Genomic DNA, 16,817 nt, shown 5'->3' on the forward strand with positions numbered 1-16,817 from the left:
TCGAGACTGAAGGATGCCTAAATTGTTTAGTTCATCACTTTATGGATTCAGAGGGCAGGAGGTTAAATAAAAGGCAGAATAGATAGACCACAGCAAACAAGTTGAGGAAAGGGTTGGATCTGGACATCAGAGAGTTAGAGCCTGTGGTTAGAGGTGCATGAACCAGTCTTTACATAGCAGGCGTCAGTTGTGTCTCAGCTCAATCATAAATTTGTTTCATCATATTTCTACAGTATGCTTTTAAAAAATGCAAGGACCTTGTACTTACTTTCATGTACAATTTTTCCTAAGTCATAGACTTTCTATGCTTCGTTTTCCATGCTCACCTTTCTGTAACTGGCCATATTATAAATATATTTGTACTTAGCATTTTCTAACACATACATGTTGATTGCACTGCTTGAGGCCAAAACTGTGTTCAAAATACGGCTGTATTCTGATCTTAATGTTACTCTAGGAAGCGTACATTAAAATCATTTCGTTTTGCAAGGCAAAAAAATAGAACATTCTCCTCTAAGTAACTTCCTTGTTGACTGTTCTTAGACGACTTAGAAGAATTAATCAGTACCTTATGCTTTAAGGTACTGATTAATTAATCACATTTAAATATATAGCTAAGTATTCATCTCTTTTGCCATGAACTTCCATGGTCTTTGGGGGGAAAAAATCTAAATTTCTCAGATGCCTCCCTCTTGTTAAATGACATCATTTCTTTAGGACAAAGTGTAAGCTTTTCCGTGACAGAGGGCTTAACCCGGTTGAACATTTATTCTCATACTGTATGTCTTTCAGCACTGATTGTATTGGTTTTCCCCCCACCACCCATATGACAAAAGATTTAATCTGGGATCATCTGTGACAAAATCCCTGAATTAGTACTTTTATTCCCTCCTGAAGCCAGCTTTAAAAAAAAATGGTTTAGCGATGTAACACTTAACTTAATTCCCTGGTCAAAGCCTCCTGGGCAGAAGCTATTAATTAAGCTTTCAACTATCTCACCTACTGCAAAATTGCTCCGAAAGAAAGGTTGTACCAAAACTTGCACCCGGGAAGTGTATTTCTTTAATATTTTGGAAGAATCAAAAAGCTGTACAAGAGGTACTGCTCTTTGCAGTACCCTATAGATGTGAATCTGGGTAAGCCAAATTGCTCACCTTGTGCCAAACTGTAACCAGCCATGTCCAACTGGGGCAGAACTTCTGCATTATCTGAATATGTGGATAAAGAGAGAGAGAAAGATTATGGCCTTCTTAGGCTAGCAGGGGAATCTTGTTCCTTTACAAACATTGCCAGGTCCCTTTTTCCTCTGATAAATCATTGCCAATATTGCTGGCATCGCAGCCGCTTTGATGGCCATCCGACGCCTTTCCTTGTGGGTCTCCTCTTTTGTTTTTCCACGACAGCTCAGCTTCCAGATGCTGCATTCAGGGCTGGCAGGCTCATTAAGTCCAAAAAGTGCAAGGTCTTGCCAAGGCATTGAGGAGGGAGAGCGGGAAGAGAGGATTTGGCATGCCGGCAGCCCTTGTCGGAATCGGTGCCCTTGTTTAAGTGGATCAACAGATCTGTCAGCAGGCGCAATGCACTTTGGCCCCCCGACCGAGGTGGCTGCCAAGACATCTTTTGTGATCATTAAGCATGCCTGTAATGGCCAGCGGTTGGAGCCAACCAAGGCCCCCCCGCTGATGCTCTCTGGCTTCCCATTCCGAGGATAAGAGCTGCCTTTGCTTGTTGGGTCCTTAATTCGAAAGTGCAGCTGAAAGAAACAGGGAAAGCTTTTTGAGGAAGCCGATAAAAGTGAGGCACTGGAGGAGGGAAGAGGACGAGATTTGAATGCTGTTCACATGCAAGGCGGGCACCAGGATGAGATCTGTGGACTGGCCAGCCTGCATGGAGAGGGAACAGAACGTTCAGGGAAAAGATGGGTAGAATGGCTACTGGTCTCAGGGATTCTGGAATTCTGAATCTGCTAAGAAAAGGTACTGTTTTAATAGGGTGCATGCAGTAGTCGTTAGCCGTAGTTAGGTTTATCTTCATTCTTATGACCTACGTTCATGAGCTCATATGTGTTGAAATTGCCTTGGGTTAGCTACTGATAGCTGGCTGGATAGCTCAGTGGTTTAGATATCTGACTATCGAGCCAGAGGTTGGGAGTTCGATTCCCCCACTGGGCCTCCTGGGAGAAGAGCCAGCCTGGGGAGCCTTGTTCCAGGGGTCCCAGGGCTCCCCCTAGAGGAAGGGAATGGGAAATCACTTCTGAGTCTTGTCTACCTGCAAAGCCCTGAAACGGGTTGCCATCGGTCAGAATTTACTTGATGGCACATTGTTGTTGTTGTTGTTGTTGTTGTTGTTGTTGTTGTTGTTGTTGTTGTTCTTCTTCTTCTTCTTCTTCTTCTTCTTCTTCTTCTTCTTCTTCTTCTTCTTCTTCTTCTTCTTCTTCTTCTTCTTCTTCTTATTATTATTATTATTATTATTATTATTATTATTATTATTAAATACCAGACACAGTCAACCACAATGATAAAAACATTGACTGGTATTATATAACAGATACAAGTTTTAACAAAAAACCTCAGTGTCTGTTAAATATGGGTGCCATATGCATGCTGTTCCTAATACTGTATTGCTATTTTTTTGTAGCTCTCTTGGCACTCTTATGAGTGTTCCTTTCTCTTCCTTCAGTCTGTTGGAAGCTGTGCCAGTCTGTTGGTTAGTCTGCTGTTGAACTGTTCACATCTGTCAGCAATGGAACATTTGCATTCTTTCTCCTACAAATGTCCCAGAGTGAGTTACTGTGACCTAAAGTGCTAGGTAATGAGAAAGGAGTGGACTCTCTGGGGAACTTGGAGCTATTCTATTATGCAGATCTCTATATTTTTACTGTGCACATTCAAACCTCTACAACAGATGCTAGATGATTCTGAAACTCCCATTCCTACCATGGGGCTTTTATTCTTCTTCCCCTATATCAGCGATTCCCCTACAGCGTGGGCCATCCCAGTGTAGGAGAAGGGGAAAAAAGAACATGGCATGAAAGCCAGAGATCGAAGACTCACGGCGGACCAAGCTGGAGGAACCCTCGTAAACAAACACTCCTATTTTGAGCAATCACTGCGTCCCTAATTTCTGTTTCACTGCACACGGTTAATGAAACTAATAGGGTTGACCTAGCTTTCCTCTGTGGATCGGCTTCAGCTTTTCCCTTTCGTCCGCAGGAAGAAGACAAGCGCTTCTCCTCGTGATGTGCCTTTTGCTGACAACTCCTCCCTGTACATCAAATCTCGGTGAGCGACAGCAGCCAGAGGCTTTTCATAACAGTGGCGCATCAGCGTGGGGTAATCATAATTACATGAAATAATAAAGTATCTAAAGGGCGCTCTGGTGAATGACAAGCTGGAGAATGCACCTTGACGCTTGCTGAAGATGTACTAAATATACAGACAGGATTCTCTCCCTGCCTTCCCTTCACTCGGTCAGCGAAAGCAGCCAACCGGAGTTAATCAAATTAACCTGACCGAGCCAGGCAACGCACAATGATGCATTCTTCACCTTGCAATCAGAGGCGGGCTGACGTGGTGAGAGAGCATTGTGCCGTCCATGCGGCTGAAGGCAGAAAATCATCAGAAAGGGGTGGGCGTCACACAAGGCGGTGGGTCTCTTGTGGATCGGGAAGGTGCTCGATGTAAATTTGATTCCAGGGAGAGGCGAAAATGTTTTGGGCTGGTTGGGTGGTTGGGTTCCAATATGAATGTCCTAAAATGTGCTTTCATGTTTGGCTTCAGATGTTTTTTTTAAAGTGGGGGAGGGAGAAGAACTACTGGATAGCTCAGGGGTTGGCATCTGGTTGCGGGGCCAGAGGTTGGGAGTTCGGTTCCCCACTGGGCCTCCTACGAGTAGAGCCAGCCTGGGTAGCCTTGGGCAAGATGCACAGTCCCAGGGCTCCCCCTAGAGGAAGGGAAAGGTCAACCACTTCTCTACCTGGAAAAACCCTGAAAAGAGTCACCATAAGTCAGAATTGACTTGACAGCAGATGATGATGATGATGGATAAGTTCCTTAACAGCCCTGGAATCTGTTTCTTGTAAGGCATGAGAACACATCATTGTTGTTTAGTCATTCAGTCGTGTCCGACTCTTCGTGACCCCATGGACCAGAGCACGCCAGGCCCTCCTGTCTTACACTGCCTCCCGGAGTTGGGTCAAATTCATGCTGGTAGGTTTGATGACCCTGTCCATCCATCTCGTCCTCTGTCGTCCCCTTCTCCTCTTGCTTTCACACTTTCCCAACATCAGGGTCTTTTCCAGGGAGTCTTCTCTTCTCATGAGATGGCCAAAGTATTGGAGCCTCAGCTTCAGGATCTGTCCTTCCAGTGAGCACTCGGGGTTGATTTCCTTCAGAATGGATAGGCTTGTTCTCTTTGCAGCCCAGGGGACTCTCAAGAGCCTCCTCCAGCACCACAATTCAAAAGCATCAATTCTTCGGCGGTCAGCCTTCTTTATGGTCCAGCTCTTACTTCCATTCATCATAACAGGAAAAACCATAGCTTTGACTATGTGGACCTTTATTGACAAGGTGATGCCTCTGCTTTTTAAGATGCTGTCGAGGTTTGTCATTGCTTTCCTTCCCAAGAAGCAGGCGTCTTTTAATTTCGTGGCTGCTGTCACCATCTGCAGTGATCACGGAGCCCAAGAAAGTAAAATCTGTCACTGCCGCTGCATCTTCCCCTTCTATTTCCCAGGAGATGATGGGACCGGTGGCCAGAGAACACATCACTAGTATCTAAAATGCCTGAGAAGATATTCATTTCATCAGTAAATTGGATTCCATTCTGGTTACTCTTGAAACTTTCCCACTCCCTTGTTATAAGGAAAAGTAACTAATTGCTGGTAATTGCATTATTTTTTCATCCTTTTCATCCAAGGTCTGGCATCATTGCAAAGCGCTAAATGGAAACCCAGCTCCCAGATCGAATCCGGCTGGAAGCTAGGTCAGAACCATGCATGAACGAAATACCAACCTCTCCTGTCCTTTTGAGCTGCTGCGTGTCTTATTTTGTTGTTTGGAAACTGAAGCCACGGCCTGTTACCACTCACGCCGCCACGTTATCAGCTTTCAGCAAAAGGGTCATGCTCGGAGCGGCTGAGCCTCTGGAGCTGCCAAAGCACCGAGGCCGTCTCCGATGCTGGGCGCTCAAGCTAGCACAGGCTGGAATAAAATCTCAATCAGTCTTTTTGTATTGATGCCTGCGATTTATCACAGCATGCAGGTTTACTGGTATGCAAGAACCGTTTGATAAAAGTGCCATCTACTGGGCAGAGATGCTAAGAATCCGGAATGGGTTGGTGTAACACACACACAGACAAGCAGGGAGACTGAGAGAGAGAGAGAGAGAGAGAAGGAAGGGAGGTATCTTTGGAAAGAGAAAAAGTGTGCTAAGAGGAGAGTGATCTTAATAATACAGCAGGCAGACGGAAGCTCAATGGAGGCCACCCCAGAAATTGCCTTGCGACACACAGATCACAGTTATTTTGATTTGCAAATGTCTGCTTACTTGGGAGAAACGGCCTTACAATGTACTCAGCTGTCAATCTGTTTTGCTGGATGGGGCTCTCGTACATCCGTACGGGTCTGCCGTTTTTGCAGTTTGCATACAAGGAAGGCATGCAATCCTCTTCCCATATGATTTTTGTTGTCGTCGTTATGGCGCTGCTCGCTCTATACCTTCTTCTGATGCTGGAGCCTGTTCCCGCAGCTGCTCGTAACAAGGGTGTCCCAAAAATGTGTGCACAAGTGCGTGCATCTTAAGAACAGGGGGCAAGAAAACAAAGACCTCTCCAATGGCATTTTGGGGTTGTCACCCAAGGAGGGCCTCTGTGATTGAACCGACTCGGCATCTGCCCCGAGTGTAAAGATATGTCATTGGAGAACATGACCAAGATCAACTCTATTCTTGTATTTCCGGTTACCAACGAATCACCTTGCTCATGGGTGAGAAAGCTGGATAGTGAAAGGAGCTGATAAGGGGGAATAAAAAAGAGATCCATTTCAAATGTAGTGCTGGAGGAGAGCTTTGCAGATACCTTGAACTGCCAGAAAGACAATCAAGGGGGTCCTGGAGCAAATCAAGCCTGAACTATCTCTGGAGGCAAAAATGCTGAAACTGAGGCTGTCCTCTTTTGAGTCCTCATGAGAAGGGAGGATTCTCTGGAGGAGACCCTCATGCTGGGAAAGGTGGAAGGCAGTAGGAAAAGAGGAAGACCCAGTATGAGACGCCCTACAGGATCCTACCTTCTGCTCACTGCCATTCACACTTGTTGGAAACCATCCCTGACCATTGCTTTGTTTTTTTGGTGAGAGGTGGTTACAACTGAGGAAAAAACGGAGTCAGCTTCAGGGATGTTCCTCTGCGTGGTGTCACTTGGTGAAGGGGGGTGAGCAGAAGACGGTTTCCTGTGTAGACCCTCTTGACTGCGGCCATGGGTGAAGGCCACATTCAGGCCGTCCTTTCCCTTGTAAAGCTTGGCATCCTTTTTCCTGCTGGCAACGTGGGGCACAATATCGTGCATGGGGCCGTTTCCTGGCTTTTCGAGTCATGAATATAAGGACAATATCCCACGTTCATAAAACTGGTGAGTTTTGGTTTTATTTTTTAGAAGAATTGAGTTATCATTAAATAACCCCAGAATCACATATTTCTGCAGGCAGAAAACACATTCCCCTATGTGCCATGAAGCAGAAGTTGCTGAAAGAGAGAGAAAAATTGTTTAGGATGCAGCAGGAAGCCTATGCCAACAATCCTGACCTTGACACTAAGGAGATGAAGCCCTTCCTTTTGAGAAGGCGTTGGGACAGCTTTCATACTCCTGGTTTCCCTTAGAGCCCGGTCATTTTTCCACAGCGAAGATGACAAACACATGGTTTCTTCATTGACTCCCTCTTGACACCCCTGATGACTCCACCATTGGCTCGGTGACAGCTTTCATCCAGAGTTTTGGCAAGGATGCTCAACCACTGTTGGAAGGTTCTTCCTCAAGTCCAGCCAGCATGGGTCCTCCTGGTGAAGAGTCACCAAGTGGCTGCCTTCTTACCACTCTTCTCGCTCCTCTCTCGCTTGGGAGAGATGGCCAAAGAAACTCCATCAAGGACCGACCCCAGATGGGGCCTAAAAGTGTCCGGTGCTTTAAAAAGGGTGGTTACGAGAGGCACTGAGTTTGTAGTGTATCAGGCAAAAACAAAATAAAAATAATCAGGATCAAGATTTTTTTAAAAATAAAGATGACAAACATGTTGTGGCACCTCCAAGATTAACTGCTAAAGCTTGATGTGAGACTCCATGAACAAGTCCACTTCCTCAGACATCAGACTAGGATGGTGTGGCAAATATTTATACGTGGCTCCCAAATAGAGACTGTGTTTGTGTACATGTTGTTGACCTATCAATGAGCTTTAAAGGCCACTGTTGACATTCAGTTCCCCTCCCGGGACACATTGTTCTGTAAACAACACTAACGGCTGGTGGTTAAATTGATCTCAAGCTATAGATAACGAGCATGGTAATGAGCATCTCTAATCACCAGCAGGACATGTGAGGTGGCACTCGTTAGCCAGAAAGGAAATACGGCTGGGTACACAACCAATGCAACACAATTTTTTACATTTGATAATGGCCTAAGAAACCTTGGCTTGTATTGAGTCCATTAAGATGGGTTTTAAACATATGTACTTATTTTATCTTTTAGCCTTTTGTTTCTGATCATGGGGTGTTCTTGGCAAAGATACTGGAGTGGCATTGCCAGTTCCTAGCTCCTGGGCTCCATGATCACTGCAGATGGAGACAGCAGCCCTGAAATTAAAAGACGCCTTCTTCTTGGGAGGAGAGCGATGACAAATCTTGACAGCATCTTGAAAACCAGAGACATCACCTTGCCAACAAAAGTCCGAATAGTCAAAGCTATGGTTTTTCCTGTCGTGATGTATGGAAGTGAGAGCTGGACCATAAAGAAAGCAGACTGCCGAAGAATTGATGCCTTTGAATTGTGGTGCTGGAGGAGGCTCTTGAGAATCCCCTGGACTGCAAGGAGAACAAACCTATCAGTTCTAAAGGAAATCAACCCTGAGTGCTCACTGGAAGGACAGATCCTGAAGCTGAGGCTCCAATACTTTGGCCATCTCATGAGAAGAAAAGAGTCATTGGAAAAAACCTTGATGTTAGGAAGGTGTGATGGCAAGAGGAGAAGGGGACGACCGAGGATGAGATGGCTGGACAGTGTCTGCGAAGCAACCAACATGAACCTGACACAACTCCGGGAGGCAGTAGAAGACAGGAGGGCCTGGCGTGCTCTGGTCCATGGGGTCACGAAGAGTCGGACACGACTAAACGACTAAACACACACACACTTATTTTATCTTAGTTGTCTATCTCTGTATCCTTTAGGTTTCTTAGTGTTTTCTGTCCCTTCCCAACCAGACCCAGTCAAGATACGTACAAATGCCGGTGTGTCTGTTTTCTTAAAAACAAATAGGGCTTTCAACAAAAATATCCCATCATAGGATGCCCGTAGTCACCCTGTTGGTGAGAGCTTATCCTTGGGACTTCCAAGGCTTCATCTGCTCGGTTGCTTTAATGCCTTCTAATGCAAGGAATTGTATTAAAACAGGACATGAGTTGCAAGAGGGTTGTGCCTGTTTCCAGCTAACTGTTAATAAATAATTTCCTGCAGAAGTTTGCAAAGATACAGTCCCAGCTACTGGTGGGGAAGGTAGCTGTCACTTTAGTATCTGTGGGAGTTATTGCAATGTCATTATTCCTCCAGTAGGGCAAAGGGACGGTCAATCACTAACAGTTGCGATCAATACTTTCCTGTCTCTAATTCAACGGGAGCCACACCTCTCTGCTAAGAGCTTCCCCTCCTCCCCAGTCTGTTATCTGTTTGCAGTTGTTGTTTAGTCGTTTAGTCGTCTCTTCGTGACCCCATGGACCAGAGCATGCCAGGCCCTCCTGTCTTCCACTGCCTCCCGGAGTTGGGTCAAATTCATGTTGGTCCCTTCGAAGACTCTGTCCATAAATCTCATCCTCTGTCGTCCCCTTCTCCTCTTGCCCTCACACTTTCCCAACATCAGGGTCTTTTCCAGGGAGTCTTCTCTTTTCTCATGAGACGACCAAAGTATTGGAGCCTCAGCTTCAGGATCTGTCCTTCCAGTGAGCACTCAGGGTTGATTTCCTTCAGAATGGATTGGTTTGTTCTCCTTGCAGTCTAGGGGACTCTCAAGAGCCTCCTCCAGCACCACAATTCAAAAGCATCAATTCTTCGGCGGTCAGCTTAGTAGTGCAGTTAGTAGAGTCCTCCCAAACAGTCAGTCAGTGTAGTCCTAAGCAAGCGGTGAGTCCGTTGAGGCCCGTTGCTCAAAGCAGTCGTGTTTTGTTTATTTTGCTGTTTGATCCATTCAGAATTGTAAATAAGGAGCATGTTTTTTTTTTTACTCTTTCTCCAACTAATGTTTCAGAGTTACTGAGACGGCAAGTGCCAGTTAAAGAAAAAAACAAGAGGTAGACTAATCTGGGGAACTTGAAGCTAAATCTCCTTTGTGAATCCCTGCACTTCTGCTGCGCAGTAGTATATGCCACCCGAGGCAGCTATATCCCTTCCCCTTATCCTAACCTCAACCCAGATCTTTCTGCCTCAAAAAAATATTTGCTGTTTGGGAAGCAAAACTCTGTTCTGTTGTGGCTGTCATCACCGTCTCACTAAATGCCGAATACTGCGCTTGGTGCTTTCATTTTTTTGTGGCGGTCCCATTTCTCTCTCTGTCTCTCTCTGTCTCTGTCTGTCTCTCTCTGTCTCTGATTGTCTTCTCTCCAGATCTGGCAGCGGAAAACAAGACGACTGGCAAACAGCTGGGCTGAGACAATCAGCCGCATCCCCCCCTGCGGTTCTTATCCCGGCTCTTTGCTCTTCAACTCTGCTCCGAGGCCACCACTGCGCTTATTAATGGTGATCGTTAGCATCTCCCAAGACTGCACTCCAAAGAGCTTGGAAAGTGGAGGCCCTCGTTTACCGTTCGGCTTGCTCAGTTTGAGGGAAACCACTCCAGTAATTATCATGGCTTGGTTCTTTGCTTGCCTTTCCCCTCAAAGCGATGCCATTAACAGAGCAGTGGCTTGACTCTTTTCCTGCTGATTATTCTGTTGTAATTATTCAGATATCGAGGGAGAGAGAGAGTGCAAGAGAGAATATCAGCATGAGAGAGCGAGAGAGCCTTGATATGTGAGGGAGGGGGAGATACTGATTGCTCCTTAAAAAGAGAGTCACATTTTCCATAAGTGTCTTCAATGTCACGCAGAGAACAACCCTCTCCTCTTCCTCTAATACGTTCTTTCTCCGCCCATCTGGGATGGGGTGGCTAAATGAAGTAGTAACACTAAAGTTGTAACACTGGGCTGGGCAAAGTATGACCCAGTGCCCCAAATGGAGCCTCCATCACATTTGGACCCTGAATTTTAAAATAATACTAACAAGTATGTGCCATCAAGTCAATGCTGACTTATGGCAACCCTCTTTCAAGGTTTTTCCAGGTAGAGAGTACTCAGAAGTGCTTTACCAATCCCTTCCTCTAGGGGAGCTCTGGAGACTGTGCCACTGGCCCAAGGCCACCCAGGCTGGCTCTGCTCACTGGAGGCCCAGCGGGGAATCGAACTCTCAACCTCTGGCTCCATAGTCAGGTACCGAACTCATTGAGCTCTCCAGCAAGCCGGAGCAGTCGGGATATAATTGGATAAGAAGGTGGAAGATGACTGCTTGGGTCTTAATCATTCTTGAGCTCACATTTGCCCTGTAAACCCAATGGCAACTAAAGGGTTTCTGTCCCAAAGCCTCGTTCCTGCTTGGTTTCATCCTCATGTCTGTAATGAAATGTGTGAGCTCAAATTCCACAATTTTCTTTAAAAAAGAACATCTGTAGATGGATCTCTCCTGTCCACATGTAGGTCGTCGATCCAGCCTGGTAGAGCTGCTGGCTGTGGTGGAAGATGGTCATCAGATGTAGAAGCAGCTGTATGTACTCTTTTATCTATACTGTACTCTGTTATAAATACCGTAAGAGCTATAAAACACCAAGGAAGATAAAGGCAGGCATACAGCAGAACCATAGTATCCGTGTGTGTGTGGGGGGGTTGTTTCCGAGCCCCCTCCCTGCGTGGATATAACAATCCTACATATAGCATAGTTTCTGGTTCCCTCTAGTGGTCAGTTATGATAATACACCTTTGAAGTGCATATTTCTGGGGGTTTAAAATTTAATATTTTCAGATAGAAATTGAGTGAAACTGTGGGTACTGACCCCGTAGAGAGGGCGGTTTTACTCATGCTTCCAGAGACTAGGAGTAAGGAGTGGGGGTTACAGAGGCATCGAAATATATGAAGAAGGAGTTGATGATGTTCTCATCGTTTACACAGAAGAATTAACTAAGCGTGATTCTTGGAAATGTGAGATCAGAACGGTCACTTTTCTCTTTGCAAGCTTCTCTCCCGTGAAAGGCACTATCTGTTGAATTCTACGAGCGTCCCTACTTCCTGTTTGTCTTTCTCCACTTCCTTTTCAATGCACGGTGGTTCCTGCCGTGCAAAATGATGGCCGCCCTCCCAACCCTCTGGAGAACTCTTCTAGACCTCCGGGTGTTCTCAAAAAGCTCAGCAAACAGGTTTCAGTAACGCTGCTGCCATACTAACTAGTAATTAATTTGTTTTAATTGTTTTCACATCATCCCTGAGAGCGAGCTCATGTTTTGGTTTTTGCACCGGTTACGTTTTCCGATTCGCATTTTAATGCCTTAATGGGAAAGATTCCAACCGCCTCGCGCTCAGAATGCAACGAGCGATTGCCTGGCTTTTTTCCAGGGCTTTATTGTGGAGCTAACTATACAGCCCTGTAATTTAACTAGCAAAATGTGGCAAATCACTGTTATTAATAACAATAAATCTATTTCTGCAGGTTGACAGCGTTAAAATAACAAATTACCCGGGAAGGAAAGCTCGTAATTTGGGGTGCTTTCAACTGTGATCTTCACCACAGTATAATACCCATTATTAAGAGCCCTTTGGGAACCTACGTAGGAGCTCCTTCTATATGACAATGCATTATAGAAATAACTACAGGGAAGGAAACAAAGGCCACGGCTTAGGCCACTGCTGTCACTCATTCTTTTGGTTTAAGTATTAAAAGCAGCAGGAGAGAAAGACAGTGATGTAGATGTAAGATATTTCTCACTCGCTCTCGCTCTCTTTTTCCCCCTCCAAGGTGTTGACTCTCCTCAGGGCAAACACAACCTAGGCATAGCAAGTGGTGTTTGTTTGCAGACATCTCTGAATCTTTCTTATCACCTTCTCAGAATCTAATGTTCAGCATGGATGTATGAAATGTTGGGAGTCTTTGGCAACCCCGCATGCTGCCTGCAGTTTGTTTGGCTAGGGGAGGGGACTTTTCTGGCCTGGGGTGACCGTCAATCTATCCAGCAGTAACCAGTTGTTCCATCCTGCCTCTGAATTCAAAGAAAGCCACACTTCTGTGCTCTGTATTTTCCCCACTCTCTGTTGTCTTTTGGCAGCCAGGAGTCTGTTGACGTCTGTCATCAAAAGCAGTCATGTTTCTCAGTTTTTGTTTGATTTGTTTGGAAGTCATGGAACTTTTTACTTTTTCTCTTACTAATGTCTCTGAGTGAGTTACTGAGACTCTCTCTCTCTCTCTCTCTCTCTCTCTCTCTCTCTCTCTCTCTCTCTCTCTCTCTCTATGTTTTCTGTGCTGTCAAGTTGGAACTGACTTATAGGGACCCTAATATGGCTTCCAATGTAAGCGGGATATTTAAGAAGTCGTTTTCCAGTTCTATGCCCCCCAGTAAGCTTCCTCATCTGAGCAAGGACTCAAACCCTTCAGAGTCATAGTCTATCCGCTACACCACACTGGGAATTGAAACTGTAAGAGCCAGTTAATGAGCAAAAAGGATGTTCTACTCTGGAGAACCTGAAGCTATTCTGATCTGTGAATTGCTGCACAAGCAGCTAGAGGAATTTAACCAAAACTTCAAAACTTGGCACCATGAATGATGAAGCTCATGCCATCTCAGCAGAGCGCAGGATGGGAGATTGGGGAGCCCAACCTGGTTTTGCATGCTAGTGTGAACTCAGACAAACAGCGGAACAAGACTCAATTTCTCATGAGCCCAAGCATTGGTTCAAGCCATGAGCCCAGCATGGCATGAACATGTGAAACAACATACTCAATAGTGCCAGTCATCAAACCCCTTCTATATAAAAGAAGGATATGGTTACTTATAGAGTTACGGGTGAGCAGATTCTCCCTCTGACATTTCTTGTTTCAGAATGCTACCTTCTTACGTTTCTTGCTGTGGGACATCCGTGTATTGACTTTCACTTCTCCTTACTTGTTTGTTCACTTCCTATTGATTTAAGGCATCTTTGTCTTCAGTAAATAAAAACAGATATCTCTTCCTGCATAAACAGGGGAATTCATCAGCATAAGTTATAGTAATGGCTGCCATTTTGAGTGGCTTTCAAAATGGATCCTTCGAGGTCGGGACCATGGATGGTTATAGTTCATGGATGGCTATAGATCATCTCGAGTGAGTGAATCCAAACTCAGAAACATACCTGTTTGGAATGGACAGGAGGTCCTTAGTTTTACACCCCTGCCTTTGTGCTGGCTGAGCTCGGATAGATGGCAGTTCGACCAGCTGGTAGAAGATCATGAAAGGGGCAGAGAAGATGATGAGAAGGAAAGGAAGAAGTGAATTGCGCCGGACTCCAAATCCTCTCTCGGCTGGTTTATTGTCCTCTCTGACAGCCCTCAGATGTCTTGACTGGTTAGTCTTGTAGAAACAACATGATGACACGTCGCTTCTAGCAGCGACCTCGGGAGCCGGTGAGCACTCGAACACTGGAGGCATTCAAGAAAAACTTGGATAATCACCTGACAGATCTGCTTTGATTGTATTCCTGAGTCGAGCAGGGGGTTGGACTTGATGGCCTTGTAGGAGCCTTCCAACCTCATGATTCTATGATCTCTATGATATGTTGCTTGCCAAGAACATGAAACAGAAGTTGTGGCTGCATTCATGTTTCTTGATGGGCTTCTCGTGGTCTCTTGTAGGATGGCTGGTCACCATGTGAAAAGAGCAGTGGACAAGATAGGCCTTTCTTAAGTTCTTATGGTCATCTTGGCTGGATCACACACTCTACACAGGGTTGCCTTTGGAAAGTGTTTGGAAACAGGTCCAAAAATGACACAGCCAGATTGTTAACTGGGGCTGGTCAGAGATCACATACCCCCCCCACCCCGGTCATGGTACCTCCAGTGGCTTCTTATCCATTTCCGGGAGAGACACGGTTCTTGAGATAGCTTGGACTCTCATGAATGTTGCAGTCTAAGCATTAACTGGAGGGCTACCACGCTTTGCCCACCACCTTTATTTCAGCCAAGGCATAAGAAACTTGGTGCTGTCTCACAATTGAAGGGAATCTCCCACACCTACTGAGGCTGGGTGAGGAATATTCCTTCTTATTTCCCAAGGGAAGAGAGAGAGAGAGAGAGAGAGAGAGAGCTTTTATCTAGCAAAGAGATGTCAGAAATATTGCTATATTCCAACAGTGGCCCTGGGTGTGCATGTATCTCTGTTGAAAAGGAGTCCTTCATCTGAGATTCAGGGGATGGGGGGGTGGAGGAGAGAAGCTGCTCAGCTGCAGTTATTTCTGCCTCTCGCCAGCACAGGCGGCGGAGTTGACATGTCATCAGCCAAGCTGTTCAGGAGGGCCGGGTCAACTTGTACTGTATGTGCACCCCAGAGGATACAAGCATGCTCAGCCAGCTCAGCAGCTGTGGATTGATACTCTTTGTGCACAATGCCACTGCTCATTTGCCTTGTTCTAACATCTCTGTCAGGGGACATGAGGCATGCACAGAGAGAGAGATTGAGAGAGGGGGGGGGTCTGGATGGAGCTCTCTAGGCCAAAATCAATGATACCAGGCATGGCCTGCAGAATGATGGCGTGGGAGTGGTGATCTCCCCATAAGATCCGAGGGTTCGCTTCGGCCACCCTCTGGTTCTGGCTACCCCCCCCCCCAAGCTGTACGACCTCTCCCTGTCTTGTGTGTGTGAGCGAGAGAGAGAGAGAGAGACAGAGAGAGGGGGGAGAGAATGCTCTGTGTTTCCTTCTCCAGCCCCTTCTAACTATGATTGTAGTGCCTTTCACCCAACCAGCCTCAAAAGGCATATTGTGTAGAGGGCAACTATAACAACTCCTGGCTGTGACCCTCAGGTGGAGGATCAAAGCAAAGCATCAAGAATGAAGAATCTGGTCAATATCCTTTCCACCCCTATCTTTAACTGGCGACCCAACCCTTTATACTTCTCCCCCACCCCAAACGGTATTTCTCCATCAGTCTTTTGATAACAAACAAACCACACTGTGTGATGATGTTTTTTTCCGTTGGATGTCAGTATGCATTATGTTTCCTGACGCCATGAATATTTTATTCTCCAAGCAGAATATTAGCAAGGCGGCTGAACTCCGAGGAATCCTGTAAGTTGCAGTAATGTACAGTATATCCGGCATGTCCCATTTCTTCCGTGCTGCAACGGGTGGGTGACAGGAAAGAGATTGATGGATGTTACAGCTTAAATAATAGCCAGCATCCTTCCCATTTAATGTGAAGCCTGTAGAGGCTTCATCAGAATTCTCTCCAGTTTCCAGCCAAATATGTCTCTTCATAATGGAAAAACTCAGCCCGGAGAAATCCTCTGTGGCCAGAATTCATTTCTGCAGCCTTTATAACAGAGGCAGGAATATTGGAGGAAATTGTTAATGCAGCTACAGCATGACAGTAGATAAAAACCTTCTCCCCATCCCTTCAACCTAAGCAGATCTGATGGAACTATATGTTTGGGTCTCTCGTCAACTCTCCTCAATTGTTTTTATTTTCTTTTAAAAATAGCCAGTCTTCATTGCCAACTGGAGAAGCCAAGCTTCTCTATAGAGGAGAGTTTTACAGATTTTTTTTAAAGACCCCCTATGTCTGGTTTAAAGAATCAGAAGTCTATCTGTTAGCCATTGCATGGGCTATATCCTGTTATGGCAAGATGTGTCACATTTCTAAGTGACATGGATTTTCAGTGGTTTAGGTATCTGGCTGTGGAGCCAGAGGTGGGAGTTTGATTCCACGCTGTGTCACTGAATTCCAATTTCCTGCCCACCTCTATATACTGCCCAGTTAGGACTGGGCATAACACCAGACTATTTACGTGAAAAAACAACCAATATAAATATAATGCAACAGATAAATATACAGTAACAAATCATAACATAACATAAAAACAAAATGATAAAAAGAAATAATACAACGATGCAAAAACTAAGTAGAACTAAACAAAGGTAAGGTGGTGGTGAGAATCTAAATTAACTGGTGATGCCCCACTGAGCAGGCTTCTTCAAGCATCTTATTTAGCATTCTCTTAAAGGTGGGATCCTCTTAAAGGTCGAATCCACGCAACGGAGTGAGCTCCCGTCGCTTGTCCCAGCTCCTGCCAACCTAGCAGTTTGAAAGCATGTATAAATGCGAGTAGATAAATAGGTACCACCTCGGTAGGAAGGTCACGGCGTTCCGTGTCTAGTCACACTGGCCACGTGACCACAGAAACTGTCTTCGGACAAATGCTGGCTCTGCGGCTTGGAGATGGGGATGAGGACTTCCCCCTAGAGTCAGACACGACTGGACTCAATGTCAAGAGGAACCTTTACCTTACCTTTACCTAAA

The 16,817-nt window shown here is 45.5% G+C and overlaps 1 long non-coding RNA gene across 1 annotated transcript; it reads left to right on the forward strand.

Annotated features, from left to right (window-relative positions):
• The first annotated feature begins 2,632 nt into the window (after positions 1 to 2,632).
• Positions 2,633 to 7,256, forward strand: LOC140702702 (uncharacterized). Its single transcript, XR_012081939.2, has 3 exons — positions 2,633 to 2,808; positions 3,213 to 3,281; positions 6,698 to 7,256. It is a non-coding gene; the product is annotated as an uncharacterized LOC140702702 (long non-coding RNA).
• Positions 7,257 to 16,817: the final 9,561 nt, after the last annotated feature.

Source organism: Pogona vitticeps, chromosome 14 (assembly GCF_051106095.1).
Source record: "Pogona vitticeps strain Pit_001003342236 chromosome 14, PviZW2.1, whole genome shotgun sequence".
Taxonomy (NCBI): domain Eukaryota; kingdom Metazoa; phylum Chordata; class Lepidosauria; order Squamata; family Agamidae; genus Pogona; species Pogona vitticeps.